The sequence below is a fragment of the Hemicordylus capensis genome, chromosome 2 (assembly GCF_027244095.1).
Source record: "Hemicordylus capensis ecotype Gifberg chromosome 2, rHemCap1.1.pri, whole genome shotgun sequence".
NCBI classification, from domain to species: Eukaryota; Metazoa; Chordata; class Lepidosauria; order Squamata; family Cordylidae; genus Hemicordylus; species Hemicordylus capensis.
The window spans coordinates 296900911-296925879 of NC_069658.1; the positions used below are offsets into that span (position 1 = coordinate 296900911).

General features: G+C 45.0%; 1 protein-coding gene and 1 long non-coding RNA gene across 10 annotated transcripts in view; one reads left to right on the top strand and one right to left on the bottom strand.

Moving 5' to 3' along the window:
• GRIP2 (glutamate receptor interacting protein 2) overlaps positions 1 to 24969 on the top strand; it is a 656014-nt gene that overhangs the window by 315976 nt on the left and 315069 nt on the right. The window contains exon 1 of one of the 9 annotated variants that reach the window (XM_053290770.1): positions 22630 to 22897. The exons of 7 other annotated variants lie outside the window; for them this stretch is intronic. The gene's annotated coding sequence lies outside the window, so the exon portion shown is untranslated. Of the gene's footprint in view, positions 1 to 22629; positions 22898 to 24231; positions 24484 to 24969 lie in introns of those variants that run through there. One more of the 9 variants, XM_053290765.1, reaches the window with a different exon arrangement.
• LOC128342810 (uncharacterized) overlaps positions 14820 to 24969 on the bottom strand; it is a 91482-nt gene continuing 81332 nt past the window's right edge. The window contains exons 2-3 of the long non-coding RNA XR_008315182.1: positions 15720 to 15803; positions 14820 to 15581 (exon numbers count right to left, since the gene is read on the bottom strand). This is a non-coding gene — a long non-coding RNA (uncharacterized LOC128342810). The remainder of the gene's footprint in view (positions 15582 to 15719; positions 15804 to 24969) is intronic.

Sequence of the window (24969 nt, forward strand, 5' to 3'; positions counted from 1 at the left end):
AAGGGGAGGCTGCAACACGGCTAGACATTGAGTCAACACTTTCGATGAGCTGTCCACCATGACCCCAAGATCCCTCTCCTGGTCAGTCACCAAGAACTCAGACCCCATCATGTGAAGTTATGGTTTTTAACCCCAATATGCATCACTTTACACTTGTTAACATTGTACCGTGTTTGCCATCTTGTTGCCTACTCCTCTAGTTTGGAGAGATCCTTTTGGATCTCCTCACAATTTCTTTTGGATTTCACTACACTAAATAGTTTGGTATCATCAGCAAATTTGGCCACCTCGCAGCTTACCCCATCTTCTAGATCATTTATGAACAATTTAAAGAGCACCAGTCCCAATATAGATCCCTGGGGAACCCCACTTCTTACTTCCCTCCATTTAGAGAACTGTCTGTTTATTCCTACCCTCTGTTTCCTCTCCTTCAACCAGTTACCAATTCACATGAGTTTCCTCAGGAGTCTTTGATGAGGAACTTTGTTGAAAGCATTTCGGAAGCCCAAGTATACTGCGTGCTGGATCACCTTTATCCACACATCTGTAGACATTCACAAAGAATTCCAAAAGGTTGGTGAGAGAAGATTTACCTTTGCAGAAGCCATACTGGTTCTTCTTCAGCAGGACCTGTTCTTCTATATGCTTAACAGTTTTATCCTTGAGAATGCTTTCCATCAATTTGCCTCATCAATTTGCTTGAACAGACATCAAGCTAACTGACCTGTAATTGCCCAGTTTCCCCCCTGGATCCCTATTTGAAAATTGTTACATTGGCTACTTTCCAGTCCTCCGTTACAGAGCCTGATTGTAGGGATAAATTATATATTTTTGTGAGTGGCAATCTCACATTTGATTTATTTAAGGAGTCTTGAGTGGATGCCATATGGCCCTGGTGATTTGTTAATTTTTAGTTTTTCAAGGAAGTTTTAGAACATCCTCTCCTGTCAGCTCAAATTGGCCCAGTTCTTCAGCCTCCAAGCCTGAGAAGCTCAGTTTAATTTTTCCAGGCAGTTTAGAATGTCATCTCTGGTCACCTCTGTCTGACTCAGTTCTTTAGCCTCTGTCCCTGAGAAGCTCGGTTCAGGCACAGGTATATGCTCAGTATACACTGCCATGAAGACAGACACTAAGATTTCATTTAGCTTCCCTGCAGTCTCCATATCTTCAACAATCCCTTTCATTCCCTCATCATCTAATGGTCCAACCACATCCATTGCAAGTTTCCTGCTTCTGATGTATTTAAATAAATGTTTGTTATTCTCCTTGATCCTTTTAGCCAAACGCCCCCTAAATTCTCTTTTCACTTTCCTTATTGTCTCCTTGCATTTCTTTTGCTAGAGTTTGTGTTCCTTCCTGTTCTGTTCATTTGGGCAGGCCTTTCAATTTTTGAAGGAAGTCTTCTTCCCCTCTATAACTTCCTTGACTTTACTTGTTAGCCACGCTGGCATCCTTCCGGATTTGGTCATACCTTTCCTCCTTTTTGGTATACATTCTAACTGGGCTTCTGTTATTGTGGTCTTAAATAAACTCTGTACATTCTGGAGTGAAATGACTCTCCTGATTTTCCCTTTCAGTTTTCTTTTCACCAAACTCCTCAATTTAGAGAAGTTCCCCCTTCTGAGATTCAAAGTGTCTGTGTTAGACTTCCTTGGCAATTCTCTCCCCGCATGAATGCTGAATTTGATCACACAATCGTCACAGTTCCCTAAAGGTTCCACAATACTGTCAACCCATACCAGGTCCTGTACGACACTCAGGATTAAGTCCAAAGTTGCTTTCTCTTTGGTTGTGTTAGAAGGGAGAGATTCTCCCTGTCACTCATTCATTTCTTGGTTAGGTAATTTCACCAGACACCAGTATCACAGTTTCAAACAAAGCTTTATTTATTGCTAGCAAAAGCTTCTGGGTGCAGCTACCGCCCCCCCACCCACTGCAGTTGATCAGTCTTATATACTGTGCAATCAACAATTTTCACACCTGCGCATTGTATACAAGCCAAAGCGTTACTTTTAACCCCAAAGGTTCCGATTTGCTTCCAAGTGTGATGTTTCACACTTCTCAAGAGATTTTGCTTGTGGCCTTGGCCTGGTTCCCCTCCCTGCTTGAGACATACTTTATAGCAGTGTCAAATATCCTCAAGGCGAAGGGGGGGAGGGATCTACCAGCCCCCCCCCAAGCGCTGCTGATAAGGCGTCTGTGCAAACCAACCGTGCTTTTTGGCTGTTTGAGAGCCACAGTATTTGCAAATAATATTCCAACAGTTGGTTCAATGACCAGCTGTTCTAGGGCGCAGTCATTCAACACCAGTTAAAAGGTTAAAAGTTTGTTTAAAACCAGAAAGGTTAAAATTATGTTTCAAACCACCTGCTTGCCCATTTCTTTTGTGGGTTGGGTAGTAGGTAGGCAGCACCGATCATGCCCTACCACACAAACCACTTTGGTGTCCTTAGGAGCTACCCATGGGGAACAATGGGTGTTTCACATTCCCCATTGTTCCCTATGGCTGGAATAAGCTGCACTCAAAGAGTGCTCACACAAGTTTTGCATTGCAATTTGCAATGCATTTTGCAACCCTGCCTTGAAAAATGCTGCAGAAAGCATACAGTAAAAGGAGATCTGACCCTCCCAACACAGAACGCACATTTAAAACACAGTCCAGAAATGGCCAAAAAAGAATCACTGAGAAAAACAGGCCTCCAAAATGGGCCTCGAAACTTTGAAATGTTTTGACTCAAAATGGGGTTGTTCTGTTCTGAGCTCGAAACAGGCCCTTTATTTAATGGGTGTTCTGTTTTGAGCTTGAAACATTTGAAATGACCTGTTTCAAGTCGAAATGCTTCAAAGTCGAAACATTTTGCACATCCCTAGCACTGCCCTGTCATAGTTATTTAAAGTGGTCATCTAAACCCCACACCTGGGAATGACATTTCAGCTCTGATGTTTCCTCCCTCTGGGCCTTTTAATGCTTACAACTTTTCCCATCTCTTCTCTGGAAATAAACCCAGACTGTTTTGCTTTGATGTGTAAAGAGTGCATTAATTAAATGACTGAATTAGCTATCAGAACCTCTCGAGAAAGAGCGCCAGGGGAACCAATTGGCCTATATTTCATGAGAGTAACTGAGTCTGGTGCTGCAGGTAAAACTAAAGTGTTTGTGTGTGTGTGTGTGTGTGTGTGTGTGCATGTATATGTGTACTCTTAGCCAATCTTCCCTGCACAAATTTGCATTTTTGCATTTTTCTACAAACAAATCAGAATTAATTATAGTTCTATCATCTCAAACTCTCAGCCACCTTTGTTGTTTTTGCTGTGCTGCCTACTGTATGTTGGTCAGATCAGACATGAGGCACAATTTCTAATCCTAAGGCACCAACACACAAAACAGCATTGGCAACAGTTGTTGGAAGGATGCCCTATTTTCTATATTGCTAAGCACCCTTGAGGCGGCACCCGTACAGAGTGATATTGTATCCATAAATAATGTAGCCAGTTTGCTTCAGAATACTCAAGGAAAACAAATTTCACATTGGCTTTGTCATGTGTGGGCTGAAGAAACTGCTGCTAGTGTCATATGCAGTTTCTAATTAATCTACACCTCCCATGACCTTAATACTTGTTCTAGCCAATGTTTCTTCTGGTTTATGGAAAATCCCTGGACTATCCAGTTGTTATAACTAGCACTGTAATCTTTAACAGACCACAATCACTGACATGCAAATATTACCAACACCCTTAAGACATGGATAAATGTCAGATAAGGATTATACTGTAACTTGCTACAAATGTCTTAAAAAAAAAATCTCTCCCAAGTTGCCATAATGGATACAGGAGTGCCTCTGCTTTTGGGTCTGCAGCAGCAGCACCACTGATGTCTTCTGTCTCCCTTGGAACTGTGCATTATGTCAGCCATCATCATTATTTCCCCCACAATGCCCCATCTTCTGGCAAAGCATTGCTCTGGAGAGGGGAGTGGTGTCTGTTGCTGCTACAGCCACTGTCCAATAAGCTCACCTACAAAAGATGAGCCCACTAATAGGAGAGGGTCCGCCAGAGGGCACTTTACCCAGGACCCTGTCAAAGGAGGTCACCTCTGATCTCTTGTGTACACCTAATAAAATATTTAAGTGTGAAGCACCCTTCGATTAAAGGAGCATGGACTCCTGTGTGAATGGGAGGCTACAAAGCTGTTTGATTCACCCTCTGCTGCTGCTCTTGTTCATAGGGTCAAACTCGCTACCATGCAACTGTGTGCAATGCTTGTTTGACAGTACTTTCCCCTTTGTGAAGTGCCCTTGGGAGGAAAATACAGAGAAAACTTTTTTTAATGTCTGCACATTTTTCAGGTTTCCACTTGTTTTAGTCCTATGATTATAGCTACATTCCCCCCCCCCGCCGCCAATTGTTCTAAATCATTACCAGGAGGGGACACATAACGAGGAAAAGCTCTTTTGCATCCTAACAGCTGCCCTGAGAGTTCCACATCATAACTGTAATTGCTGCTTGGCTAATGAAAGTGGATTGTGTTGCCTTATTGCCAAGTAATACAGTTCATGAAACTGGCCAAGGTAGCTGGAACATTCTTGTTGGCAACAACCCAACTCCTCAGGAAGTTATAATCAAGGAATAATCACATGCTTGAAGTATCAGAGGCACTTGTCTGAACCTTGTGATTCAAAATACCCCAGAGATGCAATTAGCTTATGACTTCCATTCTCTCTGGCAGACCTTATTACTTCAGTATTTCACACATGGATATACAAAAAATATTAAATATTCATTTGATAATACAGTTGCCTAAAAAGCTGTAATTTTGTCCTTTGAGTAAGGAGTATTTCTGGGTCAACAAAATCCACAGGTGACCAGAGATGTTAAGTATACACAGCTTCATCCACAATTCTTGAATGCCATATGTCTAAAGACTTGAGGCTTATCTAGATGCACTAGTCAGTGTATATCCCGGCCACATTATACACTCTGTGCAATAGTCCTGCAAATCTTCATTCAGAGGGTTAGATCTCTTGTGCAGATAATGTTGTAAATGATCACCAGGTCCTTCTCATTTAATCCTAGAATTATTTTTCTATGGTAGTTGTCATTTGCCCAAATTAAGCACAGTTTAGATTTGCTGTATAACCAGTCAGGGGCATAACTATAACAGGGCAAGGGGAGACAGTTGTCTGGGGGCCCACTGCCTTGGGGGCCCCCCAGAGGCAAGTCACATGACTGACTCCCCCAGCCACGCACCTGTCCAGGCTTCCTTCAATTGTATTCATCCTTCAAAATTGATGTGAGAAGACCTGGAGCTACCAGAACAGCATGTCTTTCTCTCGTACCATTAAACGACTTGCATCATCCACAATTTACAAAACCTTAAAAAAAATAATTTAGGATGATCTATTTAGGGATGTGCACGAACCGGTTCGGAGGCCATGTTGGAGGCAGCGTTCCTCCCTGCGCGCGCGCCGCGACGAGTGCATGCGTGCTTGTATTTACGCGACTTCTGGGCAACGACGGGGGCAGGGGCAGCAGGGAGGAACGCTGCCGCCCCCAAAACTTCGATCCTAAATGCAGCGCCGGAGGGGGAAGAGCGGCGGGAGGGGTAAGTACTACCCCCCCACCCATAAAGGTAGACCCCCCCCTCAGTGCCAGACCGCGCTGCAGTGGTCCCGTGCACACCACTAGTTCTATTGTGGCACATAATTTTACTATGCTTTTTGTTACCACTATTCAGCCTCATTTAAGATTTCTTTACTTCATGAGCTGAGCTTCAGTGAGGGGAGGCATTTTAAAATCTTGTCTCTGGGCCCACTCCAACCTTTCTATGCCCCTGTAACCAGTTATTGCTCATGGCACTTCATCTTCAACAGCAGAAACATTGCACCAGCAATTCAGGCAGGGGCATTTCTAGGTACTTAGAAGATCAAGGCCTGGACCCACAGCCCCTCCCCCGATAATTAAACTCAACCATGCACCCTCCCAAGAATAATTACATATGCTTTTTAAAGTCTCTAGTGTTATACTGAAGCACCTATGAAGGTGGAAGCAGCAGAGAGCGAGGAGAGGCTAGGAGCTCTCTCCTGTGCTCTCTGCAGGTGCCTCCGCTGCTGCACTTCCTTTCTGGAAGAGGTCATGGAAGAGGGCAGTGGCTGATGAGATTCAGGGCTCTGAGCCACCCAGTGGGGCACTGTGCCTCATAGGCCACCCCCTAATGCCAGTAGATATGCCACTGCAGTGCTCAGGATGAGAGTGGGACAAGATATTTGCAGCTATTTAAACACTCCCTTGTAGGACAGGGTCTCCCAGACTTGGGTTCCCAGAAGTTGTTGAACTGCAACTCTGGTCATCCACAGCCATAATGGCTGAAGGCCATTACATCTGGGACCCAAGCAGTGTTCCCTCTAACAGCAGTAGCTTTTGCTTGGGGATTATGGGAGTGGCAGTCAACAACATCTGTGAATCCCTGTTAGAGGGAACACTGGACCCAAGACTAGGAAACCCTGTTGAAGGAGGACTCCACTTAAAAGCATCTCTCCCAGCTCCATTGTCATATTTCCTTAGGGTAGCCTCTGACCATTTGAAATAAATGTTTCTCTTCAATGCTTCACTCTGAAGAGAAGGAAGACAAGTGGAACCAAGAGAAGGAGATAGCTGACAGTTTCCCTAGAAAATGCATTTATTTTTAATTGCCTCATTCAGCCAAGTTATGATGGATGATATGACCTGGCTTGATGCAGTCCAACATAATGGGATGCTATTAAAAGTTTGGGAGCAACAGTGAGCTACACATGTAACTCTTTGTAATACCCCCCATTGGCAAATAGCTGTACAGGTGACAACTAATGGTTATGTGCATTAAAAGGGACCCTATCATGTACACAATATCAATACTGGTGTTTTGAAGTATACGGGGATGCCAGGGAGGAAGTTCTCATGTTGCAAAGTTGCAGCCTACAGGTATTCACTGTCTATACATTCCCTGTTTTCAACACCATTAGTCTGGTAATTTCTTGATGTATAAAGATATGTGTCCAGCTAGATGGAGAAGCCCCTCAGAATATTTATTTATTTATTTATTTATTTATTTTATTTTATTTATTTATCAAATTTATGCCCCACCCAAACTTACGTCTCTTAGGTATTTGTTAACTGCAGACCTGAAGGGAGAAGTAAAAAGGTTCTGTACAGCCAGAAGCAAAGTCTAGGTAATGAATGAAGCATTTCACTGGTTGAGTTTAATTTCAGATTAGAGGACAGTGGCTGCAAGGCAACTTTCCTTGACTGTATCATGTTCAGGCTGAGGTACTGCCCACCTTGGCTCTCTTGGATCAAAAAATGGTGGGTCAATCTGGACTTGGTATGAAGGGAAGGGGGCGTAGCTAGGGAAGAGGGTCCCTGTGTTCACTCCTCTCCCCGGTGGCCCCTCAGATAATGAAGAAAATAGGAAGGGGTGGAGCAGGGGGCCCCAGGGTCTTTGAACCAATCCATTCAATTATAGCTAAACCCCTGGGGAGGGGCTAAGTAAGCCTAAAGTTGTGGCAAAGGGATTCCTGACAATACATCCCTGGCTCAGCCAAATAAAGATGGATTTGGATTCCAGAAATAGTCAGTGAGCTCTGCAAAACAAATAGGAGACTTGTGGGTAAGAAACAAGCTGGTGGGGATGCAGAGATTCCTTGGAGAAAAGACTGGAAGGAAACCTTGAAGCTCCAATGGAAAGGGGAGCGGGGTACTGCTAGGGTAAGTTCCTCATTGTGTTCAGGTTGTTGTGCCATTATTACAGATAACAGACTAATTCAGATAAAATCTCTTTGGAGGCAATGTCAAAACTTCAGCTGACTAGAATAGAGGTTGAGAGAGTTACTCTCCGAATCTTGCCTGCTGACACCGGCCCTATTAACATATTTTTGTAAAAAAACAAATGTTGTAACCATGTACAGGATCGAAGGCCAGGCTGGAACTGCCATCCAGCCTGTCACACCCCCTCGCCAGCCCCTCTCGCTGTTACAGTGGCTATTGGCTGCAGAGGCAAATGCCAAAACCATGATGGCTGGTGCTTTTGTGATCATGCCCACCATCATGGTTTCGGTATTTATCTCTGCAAACAATAGCCAGTGTAACTGTGAACTATGCTGGCAAGGGGGTGACTGATGGGCCAGGCAGAACTTCCAGCCCCGCCTTTAAATTCTGTAAAGGGTTACAGCACTTTTTAAAAAAAAAGTGGCGGTTGCCACTGGCTCAGTTGGCGACGATTCGAAACTGGGCCTTTTCTAGGGTTGCCCCAGGACTTTGGAAAACACTTCCTAATGAAATTAGAGCTTCCCCTTCTCTGGATGTTTTTAAGAAGGACCTGAAAACATACCTGTCTCACCTTATTCTGTGTTGGAGAGCATTTGCACATTTTCCTGAGCAGCAAGTCCCAGAGCAACCTCAAGAATTAAATTGGAAGATTCTGGTGCAGTCTTTACCCTGCTACCATTAATGTTGTTAACGTCTCTTCAGAAAGCACTTGGGACTCCCCTTAGAACCAAATGCAGTCCACCTTCCCTTGAGATTCCCCTTGCCAGAAAAAGATCAATTTATTTATGGCTGAAGATGTAAGGCTGCCAAGACAGCACTGGATTTCTTCCCTTATGAAAGAATAATGACATAAACAGACAAAGATAAATACTCTAGAAGTTTAGATAAAACCTAATTGGCTTTATTCTTAGGATTTCATCCATGAATCAGGTAGGCATTTCTTACAGACACATAATCCCTTGATATCACAAATTCACACAAGTCAGCCTTGGAGTTAACTGTTCTCTTGATCCTTGCCCAACATGGCTTATATGATCTAAAGGTAAAGTGTGCTGTCGAGTCAGTGTTGCTGCCTGGCAACCACAGAGCCCTGTGGTTGTCTTTGATAGGATACAGGAGGGGTTTACCATTGCCATCTCCCACGTAGTATAAGATGATGCCTTTCAGCATCTTCCTATATCACTGCTGCCCGATATAGGTGTTTCCGATAGTCTGGGAAATTTACCAAGCAAAATAAGTATTCATTGTGGGAGGTTGGAACTTAAGAAGTGGCTTAGATCTTCCTGTTCTGGGTGGGGTTACACTCCCCTAGAAAGAGCAGGTATGTAGTCTGGAAGTACTTCTGGACCCAATCCTCTACCTAGTCTCTCAGGCTGAGGCAGTGGCCAGGAAGGCTTTCTATCAGCTTCGGCTGATACACCAGCTACATCCATTTCTGGAGATAAACGAACTTAAAACAGTGGTGCATATGCTGGTAACAGACTTTACTACTGCCAGGGGCGCACCTATATTATTTTGGCGCCCGAATCAGCCCTTCTGTGAGGGCCCCCATGCCCACCACAGGGCCCCCCAAACCTACTTTTGGGGGGCCTCCTGCTGCGGCTAACCTACGTGCCATTTAAAAAACAACAACAACCAGCCATCGTGCAGCCGAGGGGTGGCTGTGGCGGGGGGTGGGGGAAGAGTCAAGTAATCAACATCCTCCCCCCCGGGTGGTGGCAATGGGGGGAGCAACCGCTGGGCGCATCCTCTTTGCCCAGTGGCTGCTGTGAACTGCAAGGCACACCTGCACAGTTCAGAAAAAAATCGTCAAAACATATTGATAACAACCTGCACCCAATCTCCTGATGATCTCTCCCAGTAATTTCATGTAGATGTTAAACAACATTGGAGACAGTATGGAGTCCTGGAGAACCCCATAGGAAAGTTCAGATTTGCAAGAGCAACATTCTCAAGGGACATCATCTGGAATCTGCCTGAGACAGAGGAGCAGACCCACTGCAGAGCAGTGCCTCCCAACCCCCTCAGACTCCAGAAGGATACTATGGCTGATAGTATCAAAAGCAGCTGAGAGATCCCAAAGGATCAACAGAATCACACTCTGTCAATTCCCAATAGGAGATCATCCATCAGGCCAACCAGGTCAGTCTCCACCCCATAGCCTGCCTGAAAGCCAGTTTGAAATGGGTCTAGATAATCAGATGCCCCCAAGACCACCTGGAGCTGGGAGGCCACCACCTTCTCAATCACCTTGCCCAGCCATGGAAGGTTGGAGGCAGGCCTGTAGTTGCTTAACTCCGAGGGATCCAAGGCAGGCTTCTTCAGAAGTGGTCTAATGATTGCCTCCTTAAGACAAGGAGGCATCTTCCTCTTCTCCCTCTTCCATAACACTGGAAACAGGGGTCATCCCATGAAGTTGATTGCCGGGAAATCTAGGACCAACAAACGGAACTACTTTTTCATACAACACATAATCCACTTGTGGAATTCTCTGCCACAAGATGTGGTGACAGCCAACAACCTGGATGCCTTCAAGAGGGGTTTGGATAACTTCATGGAGGAGAGGTCTATCAACAGCTACTAGTCGGAGGGCTATAGGCCACCTCCAGCCTCAAAGTCAGGGTGCCTCTGAGTACCAGTTGCAGGGGAGTAACAGCAGGAAAGAGTGCATCCCCTCAACTCCTGCCTGTGGCTTCCAGCGGCATCTGGTGGGCCACTGTGTGAAACAGGATGCTGGACTAGATGGGCCTTGGGCCTGATCCAGCAGGGCTGTTCTTATGTTCTTATGGTCATCTTGCCTTCCCTCAGAGAAGCATTTATAATTTCTACCAGGCCCTCTACAATATAGTCTCCGATGTTGTTTTAACATCTATATGAAACTGCTGGGAGAGATCATCAGGAGATTTGGTGCAGGGTGCTATCAGTATGCTGATGACACCCAAATCTATTTCTCCATGTCAGCATCATCGGGAGAGGGCATAACCTCCCTAAGTGCCTGCCTGGAGTCGGTGATGGGCTGGATGAGGGATAACAAACTGAGACTGAATCCAGATAAGATGGAGGTACTCATTGTGCGGGGTCGGAAGGTTCGAACCGGTTCAAACTGAACACACACACACACACACACACACACACACACACACACACACACACAAGTTTGGTTCAAATTCGAATTGGCGGCTCCAACCTAATAGCTGGTTTGGTTCAAATTTGAGCCATTGAACCAAACAGGTTTAAATTCAAACCGGTTTGCACATCCCTAATGTGAGTCAGTCCCGAGACCACTTGGGATAGGCCCATAGTTGTCATTGCATCTATGAACTCCTGAGCTGCCCCAGACAAATTGGTCCCAAAGTAAATATTGAAGTCCCCCAACACCACAAGCTTCGGAGACTCCAATACAAAACCCGAGACCAAGTCCGTCAGCTCAGTTAGGGACTCAGCAGGGTGATCGGTACACCAACAGAAGTCCCAGTCTATCCCTGGTCCCCAAACTTAGGTACACACATTCAATATGGTGAGCCACTTCGACAGAGTTCCTGGCAAGGGAGATACTGTTCTTATAGACCACAGCCACTACACCTCCCCGCCTGCATCCCCTCCCTTGTTCCTCAACGGAGTACCCTGGAGGAAAAAACTGGGACCAGACCGGGCCACCAGCCTCCCTCAACCAAGTCTCTGTAATACATACCAGATTGGCCTTCTCATCCAGATTCAGATCATGGATGATTTCAGGTTTATTCTGGACTGACCTGGCATTACAAAGGAGCAAGACAAGGCTCTGTGGGTGGTTGGCATTGCTTTCCAAGGGCAAAGAGCTGGCAGGACAGCCAGAAGGGGTTTCAGATTTCCCTTCCCCTGCAATGGCCTTCTGACCAGCCAATGTTACTTCTTCTATTCCCCACCACCACTGGAATAGCTGCCCCTTAATCAGTGGACCCACCCCCTTTCTCCCCATCTCCAGAAAGACCCAGACACATTAAAACTCAGCTCTCCCAGGATTTAAAAAATAAGCCAAATTAAAATACCCACCCACCTCAGGACCCATGAGGGATCCTGAGCCAAACAGCCTGGCCCTCGCCCTTGTTATTTCCCAAAGTGGCTCCCCCAAAGGGGCACTAGGCAGCATTCCTATAAATGCCCAGAGCTGGGCACCTGACCCTAGGAACTCCTGCATACACTTTCCACAGATGTTACCCAGAGGCAGCAGGCTGCAGCCTCACAGGGAAAGCAGAAGCAGGCAGGTAGTAGCAGAAGTAGTCAACAGCACACACTCAGTCTAAATTGTTAGTTGTGTTAATGTTTTAATTGTGTTTTAGATTGTGGGCTGCCCATTGTGTATGGGATGTTATAAAATGTATTTCTTCTTCTTCTTCTTCTTCTTCTTCTTCTTCTTCTTCTTCTTCTTCTTATTATTATTATTATTATTATTATTATTATTATTATTTATTAATAAATTAATATCCATTTGCTTGTGGGTAGATGGGGGGGGGACAAACAAGAAGCATACTCTTTCGCAAAGGACCTGAACAATGTTTTCTGCTGACCATCATCTTTACGTATTATTAACATGAGGATGTCGTGGATGAGTCCACTTCTCTAACGGCCTGAGAGTTTTAGGGAAATAGATCTACTTCATGTTGGTTTCCCCCAAAATAGGTCTTTGACCAGTGCATGACCTAGAGGAAAGCTTTCATTTTCTTCACAAGTATTAAAGGTATTCACACATGCAGCCTAACCCAGGCTAGGGATGTGCACAGAACCGAGCGCGGGTGGCTCAAGGAGCTGGGGGGTGTCACTTTAAGGGGAGGGGCGGGTGTACTTACTCCGCCCCCTGCTTTTACCCCACCGGCACTCGGTGTCCATAAAAGCCTTCAGGGCAGCAGTGTACCTCCCTGCCACCCCTTCCCCCTCTTCGGCCAGAAGTGGCCAGAAGTACTGGGAGTGCGTGCACACGGGCACTTGGTACTTCCAGCCGCTTCCAGCTCGGTGTCACTTATGGACACTGAGCACCAGTGGGAGGGGGGTAAGTGCACCCTCCCCTGCCCTTAAAGTGACAACTTCGAACTTCAAAACACCCCCCCCCCATGTTTGAACCTGTTCAGAGGCCCATAAAAGGGCCTCCAAACAGGTTCATGCACATCCCTAACCCAGGCTACGGTAGCCCAGTCTGGGTTAGACTGAGTGTGTGAAGCTCTGGGAGCCAGATTACTGCTAGTGTTGTGTCTGCGCCAAGCCCGACTTTTAAAACCAGCATTTAGCCGAGGTTAAGTGAGCCCCTGGTTAACCTCAGCCTGTGATTGTCTGGGTGCTCATCACTGGGTTAAACAGTTTCCCCTCAGCCTGCTGCCATTTCTGGTAGCAAGCTGGGAGGAAGGAGTGGCTGCACTGAGCATAGTGGCTTTTCTAACAAGAGCAGCCACCATGCCCATGCCCCCGGGCACTCTGGGTTAAGGGATGTAGGAAGTTCTCCGGCTCCCAGTATTTCCCTTTGCCATGTCACCACTCATGTGGGTGCGCAGCATGGAGGAGGGGAGGATGGCAGTGAATTCCTACCTTCCCCTGCAGCCCACCCATCCTCCCCAGCAAGGTCATGTGCATGCCCTCATTGGCTTCCTCAAGAACAGCTCGCTAGAATAATCTCTCTTTAGCAAACACTATCCTTCAGCGAAAGTAATTTTCAGTTATATCAGGCAATACATTTGGTGACTTTGACTGAAACTCTAGCATCCTGTTTCCTTTCATTCTTTCAGCAAGCAAGACTAGAAACTTGTGCCAATAGGTTAGATTCAAGACAACACGGCCAGAAGATCACAGACCTTTAATATCAAATATAATAAGTAGCAGAGGGATGTGGAAACAGATCCAGATCCTGCATGTTTCAATTTCCTCTTCTGCTTAACTAGCTGAAAAAGCATTAGGCCACCTTCAAGTCTTGGTATGGGGATTCTAAGTAGCTATTTTCACAAGCTGAGAATTGACTGTGTATTGAACATTTTTCCTGCAGTACTTACAACATGATCTCCCGAAGGTCACTGTGAATTTTGATATTAACTTCAGCAGAGCTGGGACTTCATCTCAAGTGACTGTTTAATTCCCAATAGTTTCAGTCTCCTCACTGCTTTTAGCACAATTTCCATTCACTATGACAAACCTCAGAAGGAAACTAGCAAAGTTCAAGTCAATCATCAAGGCCAGCCCAAAATGGCACATCTCAAGGGCACTCTATGATTCATCTGTCAGAACTGTCCACATACTCAGCAATTAAAGACCAGCCTTCAGTGATGCAAAGTGAAAGATAATTCACTTTACCGGATGACTGTATTGAAGAAGACCTACACAGGATTTACCACCCTATCACAGCAATGGAGAAGATGAGCAAAAGGAAGAAGAAAGAACTGTAGAAAGATGGCTGAAAGCCTAATAGCTGAGTGAACCTCAGACTGCTAAAGCAGAGCATTTCAAGCATTCTGTGTTCAGAGAATTGGAGCCCCCTTTTGCATTGACTCATCTGCTTATGAATTCTTGCCATATACTGTAACTTGAGTATACTGCAAAAGATTCTGGAGACGTTACAGAGTGCCTGCTGAACTCATATGGGGCACTGAACAGGCCTGTTGGGTCTCACCACTGCCTTGCATGAACTGAGATTAGGGCTTGGAACCACACCCAACATCCCCCTGTGGTTGTATATCACAGGGAAGAGTTAGGCCGCATTCGCACATAACATGGAACCACAGTTGAATAGGCCTGCAGTTCTGTGGACATTATGTCCACAGACAAGTGTGAGGATGAAACTGAGGGTTTGGATTGGAACTCCAGTCTGAAGCCTCAGGTTGTAATGAGTTTCATCCCCACAACCCGAGGTTCCAGCCAGCCTGCAGTAGGTCCAAATTCAGGACTGCCCTGGAACCAGAGTTGAGGGAGAAAGCTCCTCTCTCTCAACTCCAGCATGATTGGCTGTGCAGGCTGTCTTTCAATTAAGAAGGAAGCCCACACAGCCAGCTCCCCTGCTGCTCTGCAGTTTTGCTGACTGCAGGGAGACAGCTCTTCTGAACGTCTGACGGGAGAGCAGGGATGCGGAACCCTGGTTCTGCGATACATGCGAATACGGCCCTAGTAATGGGAGACAAGCTGTCTTTCATGGACTATTAAACCTTTAATCTCATCTGAATCTGTTGTTTGTTGTTTTAGGAGCTATACCGGTTTAAACTGGAGCACAGTTTAACTTGGTGGCTTCATCTTCTTTCTTCTCTTAATAAGGTGACTGCTGCTTTAATAGCCTTTTTTAAAAAAAAGATGCTGTGGAAGTAATAATCTGGAAGCTTAGAAGTGTGTGATCTTGTTTTGCAGCCTCATCTTTTTCCCAGTGTTAAAATCCCATCAGCTCCAAACCTCCCGAGCAGAGCTGCTGATCAGTTGCACTAAGCTGCTAACTTCATTTCCAAATGTCCTCTTTTAAGACCTTTAATAGCAGCATGGTGTTTTACTGTGGTGATTTGCAGGCAGGATCTCAGCTGCAAGACATGGGCTCCAGCATTCAGGCAGTACGTTAATTAATGGGAAGTGGAGAACCAAGTAGAAAGCAAGTAACTAAAGAGAGGTGAAGTCTGGGAAATAGCATAGGAAGATAGCGTAGACAGAGAAGAGAGATTTCTGCAGGCGGCTAAGTTACATCAGTAGTTGCCTTATACTGAATCGTACCATTGGCGCATCTAGCTCAATATTGTCTACCCACGCGGCAGCAGCTTTCCAGGGTTGCAGATGGGTATTTCCCAGCCCTGCAGAAAAATGGCAGAGATTGAACCTAGGGACTTCTGCATGCAAAGGAGATGTTCTTGCACCAAGTTATTGTCCTCCCCCTTGCTCTAATTTCCAAACACTTGGAAATTAATAGTATTTTATAAATTGTTTCTTACCATACTTACTCTTTGGGATTATTCACACTACTGTTCCTGCAACATTTCACATTCCATTTTAAGGCCATCTTTATTTCAGATCATCTAAGGAAAAAAGAATGTTACCAAGTTGGTAATTCATGAATATTCCAAACTAATCTAATCACACAGTGTGCTACTGAACAACAAAAAGCAGGCAATTCAAAGATTTATTGCATACATGTGGCTCATCATTCGTTTGTTGGTCAAATAGTAAGGGTATCATATTTTCCCTTTAAAAGTTTGAAATTAAAAATGAAACAAAATGTATTTTTCCTGTTGTCATACTAATTTGTGATGTGTACATTTATGTAAAGGCTCTGTAAATGGCCTCATAACTGGAATTAATACTGGATAGGCCCCTAAAGTAGGAAGGATTGTCCGTATTCTGCCATGACTTCTTCCTGTGTCTGCATTGTTAAGTAAAGAGAGGGTGTTCCTTTTTTCTTTGCACTAGTAATACTGCTCCCAAGGTAGTTGTGAATGAGTAAAAATGTTTTCTGCTGCAGACAGAATTGGACAGAAAAGGTTAATCAGTCAATGCACTCTTGAGAGGAGGGAGGGACAGAGAACTCTGTAATAGGCCAAGTATTGATTTTATGGCTTCATATTTCATATTTTTTCTGGCAAGTAGAGGCTAGACTTGCAAGGAGCTAAGCTCCCACTGGACTTACTCATAGTAAGGGCAACTCAGGGGAATTATTGCTTTACTATACCTTCTTCTAATACAGAACTAAAGAAATACAGAAGCATGTGAGGTGCGTTTGACCAAATTCATGTCATTGCTGACTGAGTCACCTGAAGCTCTTTGCTCTGAAGTTGCCTTTGGGGCACTTTCTGTGGATTATGCACAAAGTGATCTGGATTGTGTGGGGTCCTCTGCAGACTACTGACGTGGATGGGCTTACTTTGCAGCAAGTGGTTGGACCTGATTGCCTTTTGGTCTTTTCTCCCTATAGTTGGGATATTTATTTATTTAGGCTATTTGAGCCTCTTTTCTATTTTAAAAATATGCAAAGCAGCATGCAATTTAAAGCAATATAGCCAGGTGAAAACAGGAGTTTTCAGTGCTTTCAGCATTTAAATTAGCACAGATTTAGAAACAGCACTATTTCTAAAAGGCCTGGAAGAATAAAAAGATTTTTGTCTAGTGGCCGAGAATGTATGTGCCAGGCAAGGCTGCCTGTTGAGAGAATTCCACAAGCTGGTCATTCACTACAGTAGAGGAGGCCCTGTCTCTCAGTCGCTGATCAGCAGAGAAGGCTGTCTCTTCTTTGAAAGCAGGAACACCTGGAGGAGAGCCTCCAAAGATGACTACAATGCATAGATAGGAACATATGGCAGTAGGTTCAGGTTCCCGGATCCCAGGCTGTGTAGGGTACCAGCATTTTGAATTGTGTTCAGAAATTGATTAATTGCTAGTGCCACTGTTAAAGCACTGGCAGAATTTGTTCCTGGTGACCAGACCCAATTAGCAGCCTAGCAGGTTATATTCTGGTCCAGGGATGTGCAGAATGTTCTGAGGTTGGAACCTTCTACCCCAAAATGGGCTGTTTAGAGTGTTCCGAGCTCAAAACAGAACACCCTTTAAAAGGCTGTATGAGGCGGAATGTTCCGACCCCCCTTTTGAGTGCCATTTTGGAATCCAAAATGGTGCTCGGAACAGGGTTGGGCTCAACCAGTTTGATCCAATGGAACATTTCACACATTTTGCATCCCATTCTGAGCTCGGAACAGAACGCAAAATGCATTTTTTGTGCACACTCCTATTCTGGACTAATTGCAGTTTTGAAATGGCTGACCCTGAGGGCTGGTTCAGCAAGGTGACGAGGCTTGTGTTGTCTAGAGTAGCAGCCAGGCTCAGGCCCCCACTGTGTAGGAAAATCAACAGGCTTTGCACTTCCCCTGGCATCAGATCCATCAGAGTGATCAAGTCCGCTTATATGCCAAAAGTAGACCTGAAGGCAATCAAAATGGGTCTAAATATTAGGCCTTTGCAATGACAAAAATGTCAGATTCCAACCCAACCCTACAGTGGTGCTGTTGTGGGAGGGCCACATCAGCTGCTTCCAAGTGTCAGGCTGGGTCAGGCTGGAGATCCGACAGCTCTGTTGGACTTGTCACCACTGCCGCCTCCTCCTACTTTATCTGTGTCTGGGTGGAGGCAGGGTTCAGGCTGCATTGCTTCATCTTTGCTCTGGAGGGAACACACACACAATTGCCTTATGCGGTTTAGGATTAAAAAGGGATTTTTTTAAAAAAACTTTAACTTTCTTTCTAAGCCCTGTGAGTGGCCTGTGTGCTTTGGGGATTAGTAGTTTCCCCTGTAGTTTGCTGCAGATTTTTAAATAGTACACCTTCTGCTGATTATGAGGGGGAAGGATCTGGGCACACTGAAGGCTGCAACCCTCCAAGCATTGTATCCATGTCCTCAGCTCCAAGGGCTTCGCAAGCATGTCACACAGCATGCTACCAATATATCCCCCTTGTGGACCAAGATGAAGTAGGCCCTGAGTCACTTAGAAAAGCGCCACTGGATAGCACCCAGAGGAGACGATGATGCTGCAGAAGTATTGTGTCTCTGTCATGTTATCGCCATGTTCCTAGAGCTTCAGCAGGAGCACATGCTGACAGGAAACTCCCTGAAGGCCTGCAGCAGTCCATCAGATTCAGTCAGTCTCCAAAGTATGGCCTTCAGTCTCATAGACAAGATTCCATGGAATCGGAGGATATTGTACCATGGAGCATTTCAGTCATTTCAAAGTGCTCCCTGCAGATTCCAGAATGTTCAAGAATCCATTATTCTGTAGAGGATGTTCTGAGTGCTCATCAGTGATGATAAGGGTTTTACTCAAATAAAGGGTGCTAAGCATCATGTCCTAAAATGTGTTTATCTTCTGGCATAAAAATAACTTTGGAGTCGTGTCAGAGCCCGATTAGTATATATAGAGCTTCTATGAGGAAGACAAGGGGGAGTTATATATTTCCCCTGTAAGAATAACTATTAAGCTCTGCCTTGTCAGGAGAGAGAGGCTACCCTACAATCTACTGACTCACATAATGGCTGTTGTGTCAGTGCTGTTCCTTTATAATTTAACCCCAAAATATACAAGTTAAATAGAGAATAACAAGAACTATAGGTGGTTTGCTTTATATATCTTTTTTTTTTTTTAGGGGCACTGTAACATGGTCCATACATTTGTGACAATGGTCCAAGAAAATTGACTTGCATTTGCAGCTTAATTTCTATTCTCCATACCTGGAATTCCTAATTATCCCAGTTTTCTCTTTTCCCTCATGCAACCCATACTGTGTTAATAGACCCATCTATTCTCAATCTTGAGATCAGCCAAGATGTCCCTTCAGGCTATTCATATAGCTAAGGTTGGCTTCAATTTACAAAACGGCTTGCCTAATGGGAGTGAATTCCCATATGACAACCTTGAAACAACATGAAGGATAAGAAAGGCAAGCTACATAATATCTGTGGTGAAAAGGAAAAGTAGGGCACACTGGCTGTTGCAGATGGCGTTCCAGTGCATCTACTTTTTGCACCAACTATCCTAATGACCACTAGGGGCATTGGGAGCAAAAGTAGCTAGTAAAGGCCTCCTTACCTGTCCCTGGTTTCCTCTGCTCTATGACCCCTGCCTTGACTCCTCAGGTACTTCCTGTAGTGAGTCAGTCCCCTTCCTTTCCTCCTAGAAAGAAGGTGGAAACCACTCTCTCCCCCACCACACACACACTTTTTCATTATGCAGCTGATAGATAGGATAGGTCTTTCCTATCTCAAATGTACTTCACCAATAAATCAATTTAGTTTAGACTCGACAGAAATCTCCATGTGTGTTACTTAAATAGCTGCAACAACTAAACTCTGTACTCTGTAACAAGAGTGGGAGCTTCCTTGGTGTTTTGCTAAATAATTACAACCCTAACACAGTCAGGCTGTCGGTACAGCTGACTGAGGAGATTGCCTCAGTTAGTGGAGGTTTGGGAGGAAGCTGATTATCTAGATGCATTTCAAACTGGCTTTAGAGCGGGCTATGGGGTTGACAGCCTTGGTTGGCCTGATGGATGACCTCTGCCGGGGAATCATCAGAGGGAATGTGACTCTGCTGGTTCTTTTGGATCTTTCGGTGACATTCGATACCATCGACCATGGTATCCTTCTGGATTGCCTGGGGGAGTTGGGGATAGGGGGCACTGCTTTGCAGTGGTTCCGCTCCTTTCACTCTGGCAGATTCCAGATGGTGGAGCTTGATGGCATTTGCTCCTGAAAACAGGAGCTGTTCTATAGAGTCCCTCAAGGCTCCATTCTGTCACCAATGCTTTTTAACATCTACATGAAACCGCTGGGTGAGGTCATCAGGAGATTTGGTGCTGGGTGTTATCACTATGCTGATGACACCCAAATCTACTTCTCTTTTTCATCTACATTATCAGGAAATGGTGTTTATTCCCTAAATGCCTGCCTACAGGCAGTAATGGATTGGATGAGAGATAACAAATTGAAACTGAATCCAAGGTTCTCATTGTAAGGGCTCAGAAACTTCCTGTGCTGGATGGGGTTACATTCCCCCGGAAAGAGCAGATACAGAGCTTGGGAGTACTCCTGGGCCCAGGCCTCACCCTGGTATCTCAGGTGGAGGCCATGGCCAGGAGTGCTTTCTATCAGCTTCGGCTGATTCAACAGCTGCGTCCATTCCTTGAAGAAGATGGCCTCAAAACAGTGGTGCATCAGCTAGTTATCTCCAGGCTTGACTGCTGCAATTTGCTCTATGTGGAGCTGCTTTTGTACGTAGTTCGGAAGCTTCGGTTAGTTCAAAATGAGGCAGCCAAATTTATCTCTGGGGCAACCTGGAGAGACCATATTATGCCTGTTTTGAAACTGTTGCACTGGCTGCCGATATGTTTCTGGGCAAAATACAAAGTGCTGGTTATTACCTTTAAAGCCCTGAACGGCTTAGGTCCAGGTTACCTTAGAGACCATGTTCTTCTGCATGATCCCCACTGCACGTTAATGTCATCTGAAGAGGTCTGTCTCTAGTTAACACCAGTACAACTGGTGACGACTCAGAGGCGGGCCTTCTCTTTAGCTGCTTCTGGGCTGTGGAATGCACTCCTTGAAGAAATCCATAATCTGAATTCATTATTGGCCTTCAGAAGAGCCCTGTTTGGCCTGGCCTTCCAGGGTTTTTAAATTGTTGTAAATGTTTTTAATCTCCTGTAATCTGGTTTTCCAAGATTTTTAAACTGTGTTGAATGTTTTAATTGTTAATTGTTTTATAGTGTTTTATAATCTCTGTTTTTAACTTTTGATTGATTTTAATTGTTTTGTTTTAATGTAACCTGCCTGGGACTATTTTTGGAAGGGCAGTATAGAAATCGAATAAATGAGTGAATGAATGAATAATAAACAATGCCTTGCCATTGCAAGCTCACAAGCGGGGGTGGGACTTGGGCCCACCCTGCAAACTGAAAATGACTGACTGAAGTCAAGCTAAATGAAGACTAACCTCCTAGCCTCTAGGAGGCGCTCCTTTATTTAGCGGGGAAGAAGAGCAACTGTTTCTATTCAACCCAGCATAGGTTCCCTCCAGGGAGAGGGATGGAGGAGAACTGGTCTTGTGGTAGCAAGCATAGCTTGTCCCCTTTGCTAAGCAGAGTCTGCTCTGGTTTGCAGTGGAATGGGAGATGTGTGAGTACTGTCAGACATTCCCCTCAGGGAATGGGGCTGCTCTGGGGAGAGCAGAAGGTACAAAGTTCCCTCCCTGGCATCTCCAAGATAGGGCTGAGATTCCTGCCTGCAACCTTGGAGAAACTGCTGCCAGTCTGAGCTAGATTGACCAATGGTCTACTCAGTATAAGGCAGCTTCCTGTGTTCCAGTGACCTTTGCTGGGAGCTTTGGTCACTGGAACACCAGACCATTGTATTTCTCTTTATATTGTGAGCCCTTTGGGGGCACAGAACCATCTTCTCATTCATCTTGCTATGTAAACTACTTGGTGAACTTTTTGTTGTTGTTGAAAAACGGTATAGAAAGATTCTAAATAAATAAATAAATAAATATTCAGACCACTGTCTCGAATGTTTAAGCAGGCTGCTTCGTGCATTATGGCAGCTACATGAAGGATGTTTTTGATTCCTTTGCTGTAGATCATGCTGTAGATCCTTTGCTGTAGATCATGCAAGAGAAAATGTTTTTGCTAGGGTTTTGAAACCACATTCTTTACTGAGCCCAAAATACACTGTTACTTCCATCTCTTCCATTATGCAAGCTGTTATTGTAGTCCTGTAGTATTATTATATTTATATCAGTGGAATTAGCAGCCGCAAACTGAGCATGAATCATACACCTAAGTGAGGAAAACCGCAATGCCTAATTGCATTGAGGGGGATCTGTTTTGACTCTGAACACCCAGGGACGCTAAAGGCCTCCAGAATACCCAGGGACACTAAATCCATGCTGTGGGTTAATGGTCTGCAAACAATCTGTTTAGAAAAGCAAATCTGTTCTGGAACCCTGAGTCCTTGGTGGTAAGAAGAGGAGGAGTTGCCTCACTAAACCCACAAGATATGTACATATTTCCATAGATACCTACTAATATCTCTATATATAGTTCTCTAAGACACCTGTTGTTAATCCCATGTGTGGCAGCTCTTGCAAGAGTTTGCGAGCGAGCTTCTGGAAGGGGCAGAGGAAAGCGGTGGCGTACAGGTGTGCAGGAAGAGGGGAAAAGAAAGTGGTGGCAGTGGTGGGAGAAAACAGCGGCAAGGGGCGGGGGGGAGAAAACAGCGGCGGTGGGGGGGGGGGAGAAGGTGGCGGCGGCCAGGGAGGATGAGAATGCAGGGAGAGCCGAGAGGTGGGGAAGGATGAAGGAGAACTAGAGGCACAGATGCTTTTCACCTGGGCCAGCTAGTTACTACTATTTAACATGTATTTAATGCAAACAGTATGTTAGGCAAGCAACTGAGATTCTTAAATTGACCTTGAATGTTCCTGATAGCAGTCTTGCCTGCCTATCACTTCCAACATTCAGAATTATATGTATGCAAGGATGGACCCATAACAAAATGTTGCAATATATCCTTGGTGTGCATGTGTTAGCTGAGCCTGTGGCTGAGCATTGTGAAAAAACTCAAGTCAGCAACAAAGGTAGGTATCCCTGGTATAACTTGAATTTTACTTCATATGCATTTTTCCTGTTTGTGTCAGCCTTGAGGGAGTATTCTTCAAGCTGAGAGATTTCCCACTCTTTTTGTTCAAGAACCTTCCCCACTCACCACTGAGTTCCATTAGCACTGCCCGCTGCTTTTCTGTTAACTGCACTGAGTCCATGAACATGCTATTCCATTGACTATCACAGGGGCAGTTTGTTTGTTTGTTTGGCCCCTTAGATTTTTTTTCTTCAGATTTCTTGAACACTGGTGCATGTGCAGGTCACCCTGAGTCTGCTGGTGTTTCAGTTTTCCATCCATAAGGAACATAATGTTTCCAGCTTTTTCATATAAGATGGTGCTTTGGAGTGTTCAAAACATTTTCTCAGTCATCCTTACAATAGTCTTGTGAGGTAAGTCAGAACTGTTATCATCCCTGTATTGCAGTGACTGAGAGTGGTTTGCCTAAGATCACTTAAGAAGTTCAGGCAAAGGTAAGATTTGAACCTGGGGCTTCCTGACACACAAATTCATATCTTAGCTGCTAGGCTACATCAGCATAACAGAAGTGACTATGATTTTCAGTGTTCTCTACACTGATATTGAGCTCTGACTGGGAGGAGTGGTTGTTTCATGATGGCCTTTATCTCAGAGGGTAGAATGCTTGCTCTTTTCATCAGGTTGCATCATCACAGTGTGCTATAAAGCTCTCTGCCTAATATTTTATCCAGTGACAGCTGAGAAGGTAAAGTGATCCATTAGCCTTCTATAGGGACATAAAAAGCATTTCTGCTTGCTTAGTTTATATGCAACCACACCTCCCTCAGCACCTTGTCACACAAAGGCCAGAGGGAACATCCTACTAGGCCAGAGAGGAACAATTGACAGACCAAGATCAGCTCTAGATTTTTTGTCTGTATTTTGTGTACAATCAGCTCACCCAGAAAAGCAATTCCAGATCCTACAACCACTGCTATCATGGCTTTCTGGATGTTCACAACATTGAATTACTTGCAGTTGCCAGGGGTCACCCCTTGCACTTGCTGGAGTAAATAAGACCTCCGTGTTGGTTACATTGGGCAAAAAGGAGAGGGGGAACAAAACCGATGGAAAGGGGCTGAATGGAGGCTGTTCACATGAGCAACCCTACCTGGGTAGGGCTGCTTGTGTGAAGCATTGGGATCGAGGCTGATCCCGGTGCTGGCTCCCCATGTAGCCCAGGGATTTACCCCAGGCTTTTACCTGGGTAAAAGGGCATAAGTGTGCCCTTTTACCCAGATATGAGGTCTTGTGAATGCTCAGGCTATATGCAGCCCAAGCATAAACAGAGCCGGGTGCCTAGAGCACTCGACTCAGGGGGGAATGCTTCAATGCACCACACTCATTGCATGGTGCATTGTGGGATATCTGGGGGCCAAGACACATTTTCTTGGCCTCCAGAACGCTGCACAGCTCACAGCAGGGCCAGTTGTGTAGGCATGCAAGTCACATGTCTACGATTGCCACTGGATCATCTATGGGGAAGGTAGGTGCTCTCTTGCCTGCCTTCCTCCCACCCGCCTGCACTCTCCAGCTCAGCAAAAGGTCAGATGAACAACTTTATTATTTCTACGTACAGAAACATACTGTAATTCTGGCTTTTTTTCTTGGGGATACTGGGACCTAGGAAAGGTCTCTTACCCAGGAGCTACTATAACCTGTAGCTGTACAGAACCAGAAGAGGAGCAGAGGCAGAGAAAAAATGGAGTCTCGATCAAAAGGCCTGTGCGCCTTAGTCATTACCTTACTTAACAAGACAAATCTGTAAAATTTATAACATTTGGAGGCCCTACTTCCAGAGGCATCTGGGTTCCTTTTGAATAGGGTTGTGGCCATTCTATCTTTAAAAATAATGTTATTACAGTGGAAAGGTTCCTTCAGGCATTCCCTTACATTGCTCATTCGCAAGGAAATACCTGTTACTTTACAGTCCCCCAGGCCAGCTTTTATTACACAAGGAAAGTGCTGTTGCCGATTAGGCCAGCTAGTGGCAACATGAATTGATTGTGTCAGCTCTGACTAACGAAGCCG